Source organism: Typopeltis vanoorti, chromosome 11 (assembly GCF_054136105.1).
Source record: "Typopeltis vanoorti isolate ZY-2024b chromosome 11, IOZ_Tvanoo_1.0, whole genome shotgun sequence".
Classification (NCBI taxonomy): Eukaryota; Metazoa; Arthropoda; class Arachnida; order Uropygi; family Thelyphonidae; genus Typopeltis; species Typopeltis vanoorti.
Window position 1 is genome coordinate 104,178,966 of NC_143559.1, and position 12,121 is coordinate 104,191,086.

The 12,121-nt window shown below is 35.5% G+C and overlaps 1 non-coding gene across 1 annotated transcript; it reads right to left on the bottom strand.

Annotated features, from left to right (window-relative positions):
* Positions 1-10,887: 10,887 nt before the first annotated feature.
* TRNAC-ACA (transfer RNA cysteine (anticodon ACA)) lies at positions 10,888-10,969 on the bottom strand. Its single transcript has one exon. It is a non-coding gene; the product is annotated as a tRNA-Cys (tRNA).
* Positions 10,970-12,121: the final 1,152 nt, after the last annotated feature.

The window sequence follows — 12,121 nt, forward strand, 5'->3', positions numbered from 1 at the left end:
AACTGATATTTAAGTTGCAGCACTGGATTTGGGATTGGCTATCTGATAGGTATATCAGCTAGCCAATGGTGTATGATAGTTGCATATGAGGGAGTGGTATCAAGGAAACAGGTTACTAGTAGGATCCCACAGGGCTCAGTTCTTGGACCTGTATTGTTTAACCTTTATGTCAATGGGATTTGAATAAACTTGACAGATGGGAAAATGAATGGGGATGTCACTTTAATTCAGCTAAATGTAAAGTCTTGAAGTTTAGGATATATCGATAGGAGACCGCATACTCTGTTGGAGGAAGTGGAGGAGGCAATGTATCTGGGGTGGGTGGGGTGATTGATAGAAACCTGAAATTCAGGGAACATATTGAAAAGGTGGTGAAGATAACCCAGAGGATTGCTGCAATACTGAGGATAGTGTCTTTCAGAAATGAATTGTCATTCCATTGTATAAAACCTTGTCTGATCAGGATTTGAAAGGGATAAATTAACTGTGTAAAGAGTGCAGAAGCAGATAATGAAGATGCTATCAAGATTGTACAATGTTAGTTATGAGGATAGGCTGCGGGAATGTGGACTTTAGAGTTTGGTAGAGAGGAGAGGTGATATGATTGACTCTTAAACTATGGAGAGGTGGTTACAGGGTTTGACACTGGGGAGTTATTTTATTTGGTGGAATGGGGAAGGAGTTAGGACAAGGGCCCATCCCTACAAGTTACAAAAGGAAGTTGGGAGCAAGAGGGTAAGGAGTGGTTTCTTTGCATGGAGGATGGTTGAGCTGTGGAATGCATTACCAGGTAGTGGTGAGAGCACAAACAGTCAATGGGTTCAAGGAGTGGATGATACTCTTTTCTAGGGTGAGCCTCACACGATGAATCTTGCGACTCCACAGAGGCCTGAATAATAATTAATGCGAGAATTGAAGAATGATGCCAGCTGATCATTTCCTGCAGGCAGTACTAGGTACTACAGTAAAACCATAGTATCTAGAGAGTTGATATGAGTCAGAAGATATAATTACTATCTAGACAACACCTTTTTTCCTGCTTTGGGAATTTTTCCACAGCAAACATAAATCAGGTTGAATATAAAGTTCCAGATGAAAAGAGACATCTTGGTCCTCCAGGTTAGGAAGGGTGGAATAAGGGTGTTGTTGTTAGCCTTACCAAGTGAAAACTGATTATTCCTCAGCTTGAAAAGAGAACGTCTTCAGATAGTGAACAATCGTGAGAAGCTTGAGTATTACAAATTTATCAACTTTAGTGATGTGAAATGAAGGTTAGCAAGAAAAAAGCAGAGCTATTAAAACTTTTTAAAGTAAGTTTCAGAGTTTACACATTTAACAAAAATTATATAGAATTCATTCAAAAACTCTAGTATATTTCATCCAATAGTATGTGGACATCATCAGGGAGATACTGTTAACTGCATTCTGAAGATGAATCAAAATGAGTCATAAATCATAAGTATATTAGCTTGGTCTTAGTTGCAGCTGAAGTATGTGATATTATTATTTTATAGTTCAAAGGAACAATCGTAAGTTGTGCATATTTAAAAAAAAAATTTTTAAATAATAAAAACCTTATGAATAATCAATAGTGATTACTTCCTAAAACTTGGATATTGGTATAGTCTTGCTTCCTTAAAGCATGTGAAGCACTAAGAAATTGTTTGAACCTAAATCGATTGGTCTGTATGCCAATATCCAAGTTTTTGGAAGTGATCATTATTAATCTTTCATAAGTTTTATTATTTATTTATATTTATTTAATCTATGCAACTTAGTACAATTGTTCCTGTGAACTCTAATAGTGTAATATCATGTATTTCAGCTGCAACTGAGACATGAACTAATATACATATGATTTATGACTCATTATTTTGATTCATATTTTAAATGTAGTTAATAGTATCTCCCTGAGAATATCTACATAACGTTGGATGAAATATATTGGAGTTTTTGAATAAATTCTATGTAAATTTTTGTTACATGTGTAAGCCATGAAACTTACTTTGATAAGTCTAGTGCACATGTTCCATTAAAGCTTTTATTAAAACTTTTTTTAACATCTCATAAACATATGAGATGGTGAGTAAAAGGATAGGAAGTAAGATTTTTGCATGGAAAGCGGTAATAGCATGGATTGCATTGCATTGCCCAAGAGGGTGGTGAATGTGCAGACTCTGGATGATTTTAAGGAGTAGTATTATACTGTCTTTACTAGTGTTAACCTTTTGCAATGAGTCTTGACTCCATGGAGGTCAGGAAAATAATATTAACATAGCACTTATTACAGAAAAAATGATATAGGAGAGATTCCTATCTAGAATGCAGAAAGGTCAACAATAAAAAGACATTGACAATAGGCAGAATCGTTGAAAATGTCAAGTGGGTTGTGAACAGAGAATCTGAGGAACAAGTAAAACATTTCAGCTACTTGGGCACGATTTTTAGTGAAGATGGTAAATTAAATATGGAAATAGACAACAGAATCAACAAAGCTGGTATGGTACATTGAATAAATTCATATAGAATAAGAGAGAAATTAGTTAGAACACTAAATTAGCTGTATACAAGACAGTGTTCAACCCAGTTTTAACTTATGGATCTGAGAGCTGGATCAGAAGTATGACACTTCACCAAAGACTAGAGAGACCACAGATATGAGAGTCCTGAGAAAGATTAGAGGCATGAACAGATGGCATCAATGGCAATATCATATTAAAAACGAAGATATTAGGAAATAACTTGACATTGTCAGCATCCAGGAATGTATTAGCAAAACAAGTGTTCTCTGCCAGGTTGGCAGGAAAACAATCCAGAGGAAGACCAAGATATAGGTGGATTGATATGGTACAAAGTGCTTTAGATGATAGAAATATAATATCTGATAATGTTGGAGTGTGGCAAGTAACAGACTGATTTGGAGGAAAATTATAAATAGGAAGTTAGTAATGATGTAAATTTTTCATGTAGTACTATCATATCTTGGCAGGAATTTGATAGTCCAGGGACTCGTCGAGGAAGGGCACCTATTCTACAACTCCATCTCCACCACTCAAATCCACCATCTACTGCCCACCACCACTTTTATTTTCACATCACACAATCACAAATATCCATGTCCACGGTAGGATTTGAACCCACAGCCTTTTAGTTGGAGAGCAGATATGCTAACCACTCGGCCAACCAGGCCAGCAACATAAAATTGTAAAAGTTGGTCAAATCCATAATTCACAAACATGTAGATAAAAATGTGGTACTCTCTGGAAGTTGCATGGCTTTCAGAATAAGTCATTCTTAGTAATTTATTCACTTTTTATAATACAGTAGCAGTTTTTTTTTTTTACTTCTATGAAGTTCCTCATCTGTCCCTTAGGACTGGTTGAGCCCTCCTAATGAGGGATTAAGCATTATTTATGACTAAATCCATGTGTGTTCACAGGCCAGTTTGCCTATTCTAAAGGACAAAAAAACCTGAGATTCCTGTTGAGAAAACCATCTACCTCCATATGAGAACAGTTAACTCACCTTTAGTCAAAAGAGGTCAGATAAAGTTCCCATCATAGACAGGAATCGAACCCAGGTCTTTCTGACAAAAGGGCTTTGTGTATACCAACTGAGCTATGGAGACCTTACAGTAGCAGTTAAGTTTGATAAAGGAAATGGGGTACATGATGACACTGATGGTTTTTGCAAAGGTATTTGGCAAATACCACATGAAATTGATTAAGCATTATTTATGACTAAATCCATGTGTGTTTACAGGCTGGTTTGCCTATTCTAAAGGACAAAAAAACCTGAGATTCCTGTTGAGAAAACCATCTACCTCCATATGAGAACAGTTAACTCACCTTTAGTCAAAAGAGGTCAGATAAAGTTCCCATCATAGACAGGAATCGAACCCAGGTCTTTCTGACAAAAGGGCTTTGTGTATACCAACTGAGCTATGGAGACCCTACAGTAGCAGTTAAGTTTGATAAAGGAAATGGGGTACATGATGACACTGATGGTTTTTGCAAAGGTATTTGGCAAATACCACATGAAAGAAATGTTGTTTCACAAATTGGCACAAATACAGGTTGACCTAAACCTTGTGGAATGGCTGATAGATACCAAAGAGTAGTATATGGAAGAGCAAAATGAAGAGAAAGCAGGTGACTAGCAATTTGCTACAAAGCTCTATGTTTGGACCACTGCTGTTTAATTTGTACATAAATAATATAGGAAAGAATTTTAAGAGAAATATCGTTTGCTGCTGATGCAAAATTAAGTAGTGATATTGTTTTAAGCAATACTTGTGCCATAAGGTTTCAAAAGTTCCTGTCCCATACATTTCTGGCATCTCACCATTCTGTAAAATCTTTAAAAAAGTATAATCTTGTGGATACATTCATTCCTTTCAAACTGTCAGCATGGTTGTCATCTAAAGTTAATGATCCACTCTTCTTGGCATCTACCAAATTCCTTGTGATTGTCACCTTTCCTACTGTGGAGAAAAGAATGCAGAACACCAATTTTACATCATTAATAGGACATCTGAAAAATCTAATCTTGCACAACATAGAATGGATACAACCATAATATGCTATGATCTGAAACAATTGCATTGTCCGAATCAAAATCGGAATCACTGCCTATCACTATCAAAAATATGGGAAAGTCTTATTCTGATCACACATTAATTTTTTCTTTAATAATACTGTTTTCTGAGGCCTGTGTAGTTCAGTGGAAGTGATGCTTGCATCCTTAGTACTAGGCTGTACAAAGATAGACTTATAGTTCAAGTCTAGTCACCAACTCGACGAACTATCGGCGATTGGTTTGATCACGTCTTAATCATTCGGCGAACACGTTTTATGAGCAGTGGCTCATTTATGTCGGCTAAATTACTACAGTGTTTTTTCAACATATGATGGCCTATTCGCCAAAATGTGTTAAAAAAATAACAGGAAATTAATAACAGAAAAAAAAAAACCTTGTTAATTTAATTATAAGCAAATCTTTGTTAAAAGCATTTTAAAATTAAAAGGGTGTTAATTTTCACATATGACATACGGACCAGAAATTTTGTCAGTTAAATCTGAAGTCCGTTAAATCGCGGGTTTAGTATTTAGGATTCAGAATTACATTTAATTTAATACTGAAACTGTAAGCGACAAAAATTTAATAATTTCAAAAAAAAAAAAAAAAGTGAAATAATAACTAGAATCTTGAAAGGTAAAACAGAATTAAAATTCCGTCAAGTAATAGCCATGCATATATTATTATTCGTGACACTCCAAGGAGTCCGAACACTCATCACAGGACACCTATTGTACAACTTTCCATCTCCACCACTTACTACACGAAAACTCTACTACCAATCATCAGCGCCATCTACTGGACCCCACAGCAGCTTTTTGTCTGTGAATTGTGTGTTCTGATGGGCCGATTTGTCTGTATGCGGGATTGAAAACCTGAGTTTCTGGGAGAAAAAACCCTGCTACCTCCGTATGAGATCGGCTGACTCGCCTTCTATCTATTGAAAAACGTCCATACATATGAAGACAGTACGGTAACGAGGGTAAGAAGCGGCTGGACTTTCTATTTATTTTTAATATTTTTTACGTTTTGCGCCTCTTTCGCCACGCCCTCGTTACGGCACTATAAAGATTCCTCCCGTCATGACGAGAATCGAACTTTGGCCCTTTCCAATCGAGTTCTTCCAATTGCGCTACGGAGGCGCTTTCAAGGTTAAAAAAAAAATAATGCGTGAGTTAACCATGTTAATCTCTGAAAGACAAACAGAAAATAAGAAATGATAATGTTAAAAAAGAATTATATCTGCAACCGCACGAACACACACAATTCTAACATATTTGGGGCATATGTGTATATGTTACCGCTAAAGTGCGAAAACCGTTAATGTGCACATTACCTAGCTAATTTGCAGATTAACTGATTTGCTCCGTTAATGTGCGGAATCAAGAGTTTTCCGCATTTTACCTAGGTAATGTGCACATTAACGGCTTCCATATCGTTTAAGTTCAAAAGTTTGTTTCTCTCATTTCCTTTCCCTACTCCTTCCCCCCCCTCTCCCTCCACTTTTAGTTTGGTTTTTTAATAAGTAAACATAATTTTATCATGTGTTTTTTTTCTTAATTGTAATAATATTTTAAACCGTTTGATTCCTTGTATTATATTAATTGATTGATGATTGATTCTATCAACTAATTTGTTGATTGTTTGATTGTATTAACTTGATTCTTTAGATATCAAAAAATAAATAAATAACATTATCTTAATTTAAACATACAGAAACGTTGCTGTTGTTCCAGCAAAGGTCTTATTTTCCCTTTAACGAGTGCCTAGTAGGTAATGTGCAGATTATCTAGGTAATTTGAGAAATGAAACAGTTTTCTGCACATTAACGGATCACCGTAGTTAATCTGCAGAATAACTGCACTTTAGCGGTAACATATATACATATACACCTGCGAATCAAAATATTAGCATAATGATTTACAGTTCTAATTTATTGCATAAAAAATAATTATTACCAAATATGAATTAGTATCATCTAAATCTACGTACAGGTAACCCTCCTATAACGCGGTACTACAGATTGTAGTATCCCTTGTTGAACGCTGTACTTATACAACGCGGTTTCGATATAAAACAGTCTAGAAACTGTATCTTTTCATATATTTTTCAACGCGCAACTTTCAAATCTTCCTTAAATTTGCATCTGCTCGTATCGCGCATGTAGTTATATGTAGCGAATTTATATTAGGGGAAATACCCTTTAGCATGTACGTCAATTGTTTATCGTATAAAGTGTTTATTATTGAAAATTGTCTTCTTTTTCTGCCAGGAAAGCGCATTAAAAAAATCATAAGTGTGTTAATCTCAAGCTGAGCGCTTTGTTTTTTGGCGAGTACATACAATATGTAATGCTTTTTTTTTTGTGTAAAAAAAAAAAATATTTTTTTATAGTAATGGCCACTTAGAGCGCTTTTGCGATATACGCGTTTGTTAATAGGGATAAGCCCACCCACTGTTAACTGCCAAGGTAACAATTGAACAAGACTGAAGATAGTGACTATCTTAATAAATCTGTAGATTTATTTATTACTAATTAGGAAAAAAAAAGATTTAATTATTTTGTATAGGCATCACCCCCTGCTTAAAACCTCACGGGCCGCCACTGGAAAATACATTCGGTTTTGATCAGCACATGAGACTCCACCTTTGTGAACTTCATAAGTGCTTCAATAGTGAATTAATTGATTGGGAAATAGATTTAAATGAGGCGGGACTGGTACAATTAATACACGACGTCGAACCAAATGACGGGGAAAGTTCTGCCGAAGATTTTGATTGTGATGAATCCGTTAAAGAAATTAGTATAAGGAATGGACTTGGCAAGAAAGTTATTTTATAGCTAATGAGCTCTCAATGGAGCGCCCCGGAAAATTGACGAGACAATTAAATATTTGTTTAGCTCCGTATTATGAACTTAATAAAAAATTGTAGCATAGTCGTAAGCAAGGTCCTATTACTGGCCTCTTGATATCTAAACCAGCCGAAGTATTATGCAATGAGAATTATACAAATGATGTCCAAGAGATTTCGAATGATGAAGACGTCTGGCCAATTGTAAATAAAGAACATTACGAAATGTATGAATGTTATTTTTGAAGAGAGTGATGACGATTAAAATATATACTTTATTTTATTTTGCCTAAAACATTTATGTATTATGTGCAATGAAGTTTACTTACAATTTATAATTTTTTAGAATTTTATACTGTGTATTTGTTTCATAGTTTGTTTTCTTAACTACAGATGAATTACCTGAATTAAATAAAAATATATTTTTGTTGGATATGTCATTGTTTATGTAATCCCCCCCCCCCCCAAAAAAAAAAAAATCAGTGGATGCGGCCAAGCACCGCGACACGAAGGAAGACTCGGTTTCGAGTCTAGTCGGCGACTAGAGGAAATTTTTGTAAGCCTTTTTTTTTTTCGAACGGTTCCCGATTTAGTCGATCTCTGACACGGACAAGCGAGTTTTTTCTCCCGTAAACTCAAGAAAACCGACCGTAGAACCCACATTATTTCAGACATTAAATACGAGTGTTAGGGACCACTAGATCGCGGCACCCGTAGCGCCGTCTCTCTCTCTTCACTGCGTGCTGCTTAATTAGTGATAGCCTTGGGCTAGCTATCTCTGATTGGGTGCCAGTGAAGATTGAACCGTCCACTCAGTCTCCAAAAAGTTAGACAGGGCTAAAAACGGAATGAAAAGGCGTTAGCTGAATTTTCATTTTTTATTTTTTAGAGATTTCGGAACCTAACCCTACTTTTTCTATGTGATCTGAGTCTCGCATAACGCGGCATTTTTGTGAAACCTAACATCCGCGTTATACGAGGTAACCCTGTAGTTTGTAGATTACATAACTATGTAAACATAAAAATTGTGATATAAATCATAGGAAAACTTAGTGATTGAAAACGATCACAAAAATAGAATAATTTTAACTTGATTCAAAATATTAGAATAATGCAAAAATAAATGCACAAAAATTACAGTCAAAGGGAAACATAATAATTAGTACTTCATCCCCCCCCCCTAGCCTTTATGACCGTTCCTAAACGGTTGACCATATTATTTACTAGCGGTTCACGGCCTTTTTTTTTTAAATAAAAATATTTCCATATGTTTGCAGACTAGAAACATGTTCATTTTTGTCTCTTGAGGCAACTTTATAATTCCCCACAAATTCTCAATGGGGTTTAAATCTGGTCGGTTTGTCGACCAAAGAATTACACTGATTTGCCTTTCTATGACAATTCTGTGACAAGAAGCTGAATCTTGCTGAAAAAGGAAATCACCATCACATATATCTTCCAATACCCATAACCTAAAGTCCTCAAGAATTTCTTAGTACACTTTTAAATTGACTCCTTTGCAAACATTACATAGTCTACCTGGACCCCCCCCCCCCTGCATTCATACAAACCTATACCATGACAGAGGTTGAAAATTTCACCAAACGTTTGTGCATTCTTTCTCAAATGCTTCTTGCTTAAGATGCCAAATACCTATCCCTTGATAACCAGGACACACAAACATACTTTCATCTCTAAAAGGTACCTTTTTCCAGTCCTCTTAACCCCACAACAATCTTTGCTTACACCATCGCACTCTAGCTGTCTTTTGCTTGGAAGTCATAAGTGGCTTTGTCTTAAGCACACGTGATTTCAAAAACTTGGATATTCTAATATTTTGAACCACAGTAAATATTCTAAATTTGTGAATGTTTTGAAATAACAGTTGTCTTATAATAATAAGCTAATTCATTTTATTCTCTTATAAAGGGAATAGGCGATACCTTTTAACCCTATCTAGCTTTTAGAGACTGAGTGAGCAGTTCAAATTCCACCTTCAGACAGAGATAGTTGACCCATGACTATCACTAATTATAGGCAACAACCAGTGAAGAGACCTGCAAACAGTTGCTACCATCTCTTAGTACCTAACTCTAACAGTATATGTTACTGTCTGAAATAATGTAGGTTCTACTGCAGATTTTTCTTCAGTTTATGGGACGAAAAACCCGCTTGCCTGAGCCAGAGATCGACTAACTTGGGAACTGGTGGAAGAAAGGCTTAGAACAAGTTCCTCCTCTTGGCGACTAGACTTGAATTATAAGTCTATCTTCGCGCTTAGTGCAAAAGGATGCAAGTGCCACTTGCACTGAGCTACATAGACCTTATAATTATATTACATTGTGTATGTGTGTGTATATATATATATATATATAATTACATAATGCCAATTCATATTTGGTGATTATTTTCTATGCAGTAGATTAAAGTTGCAAATTATTCACATTTATTTTGATTATTCTAATTTTTTGATTCGGAGGTTATATATATAATACACATATATGTATAATTAAAACAGTTACACCCTAAATTATAAAATAACTCAAACCATATTGACAGATTTAAAGCCATGCAGAAAGAATTACATGATTTTCAACAGAATTTCTACCTTAAAATCTCAGAGGAAGGTGACACCTTAGAGACACATGATGAGAGATTAATTCCTTTTTTTCTTGAATGATGATATTGAAGCAAATTCAATATCCACCCTACCTATGTAATTTCCCCTTTTTTTCTCGCAAAGGCATTGCACTTTGCTTTTATCAGTTGGCAGCAGGTTTTCCCACCTGTCACGGTAATAGTGATTGAGTGCATTCTGCATCATGTTACACACACACAAAAAAAAAATAAAAATAAAAAATTACAAATTAAAATTCTACAAAAACTACAGTATATTTCATTCTTCATCTTCTTCAAACAAATTTCGTATAATATTTGTAGCTTCATGATGTCCATAATTCATTTATTTTCGATATACATCGACAATGTCCTTTATCTGAAATCTGCATAAAAGATGACTGCCTAGATAAGAATTTTAGCTTTGACTTTAGGCAAGAGTTATATCATTAATTCCGTTAGTTCAAATATCTGAATCTGTGGCAGAAGAATCTGATAAGAGAACACAGAAAAAAAAAAAAAATTCCACTAATAAAGAAAGAGCCAAAGACTTCATTTCGGCAATGTAAAATTAAAATTAGGTAGAGTGGATATTAATTATTAATATTATGCTATTATTACGTAACACCTCCAGGTAGTCCAAAGACTCATCGAGGAAGAGCTCCTACTCTACAACTCTCCGTCTCCACTAACCGAAACTACTCATCATCTACACCAACAGTAGTATTTACACAGACAATCACGAACATCCATGTCCACGTCGGGATTCGTCTCCGCAACCTTTTGGCTGGGGAGCGGATATGCTAACCCCTCGGCCAACTAGGTAGACAAAATAGACCTCGACGAGGATAGGATTCGAATCCACGCGGGGAAACACCAGTGGATTTGTAGTTCATCGCCTTAACCACTCGGCCACCTCGTCAATTTATGAAAGTTTCTATGATACTAAGGCAACTCTGGGATGCCAAGAACAGTATTCTCGTAAGCTCTCTGCTTTGAAATAACGTTGGATTCAATATCCACCCTACCTGTGTAATTTTCCCACTCTTTTTTTTCTCCAAAGGCACTTTGGAAAAAAAAAACACTTTGCTTTTATCAGTGGCAGAGGTTTTCCCACCTGTCACGGTAATAGAGATTAAGTGCATTTTGCATCATGTTACACACACACAAAAATAATTCTACAATAACTACAGTATATTTCATTCTTCATCTTCTTTAAACAAATCTCGTATAATATTTGTAGCTTCATGATGTCCATAAGTAGTGATTGATACTATGATTACCTTGTGAATCTACAGTGAGATGATGATTCTGTTGTAAATTTCTTGGAGATTGAAGAATATTGTAGAGTTGTTGTTCTCGAGACCACTGAACAGTTTCTAGATATAACCGTGATCTATAGAACTGTTGTGTCAATCTGTCGAACTTTGATGGAGTAGAGCTTTTATCTTGGGTTATTGTCAATTTTCTGTAGAGCAGCAACAATTGCTGGACAAGAATATTTATGGGTAAATATGTCCAGGTGCTAGTTCAAGTCCTGGACAGTTTTTGCATGTTTCATAGCTCCTACTACCGTCTGGCTGAATTTTCATGCCTTTAAAATGTTCCATCCTTAGTCTGGTGATGAATGTAGTTATTTTTCTATTTTCATTAATTTCACTGATTTCAAACTTCTTGATAGCTTGTTTTACCAATCTTATTCTGGCGACAGAGTTAGCATCAATTAGTGATAGTGGGTGTAAGTTTTGAGGTAAGTATCTTGCTTCTTTGGCTAGTCTGTCTGCTCTTTCATTGCCTTCAATATTTACATGGGCTGGTATCCATTGCAGTGTGCAGTTCTTATTTTTCAAATTTAAGGTTGTTAGTAGTTCATGAATTTCCCGTGTGAGTTTTGTTTTTCCATTTTTTAATGCCTTAAGTGCGCATTTTGAGTCACTGTAGATGGTTATTCTTTCTGTAATGTTTATTACTGGATTTGAGAGCTGTTTGTATGGCTGTTAATTTACAAGTGAAGTTTGAAGCTATTTTGCCAGCTGTGGTTTTGATTTGCATTTCCTTGCCCTCAGGTAGAGTT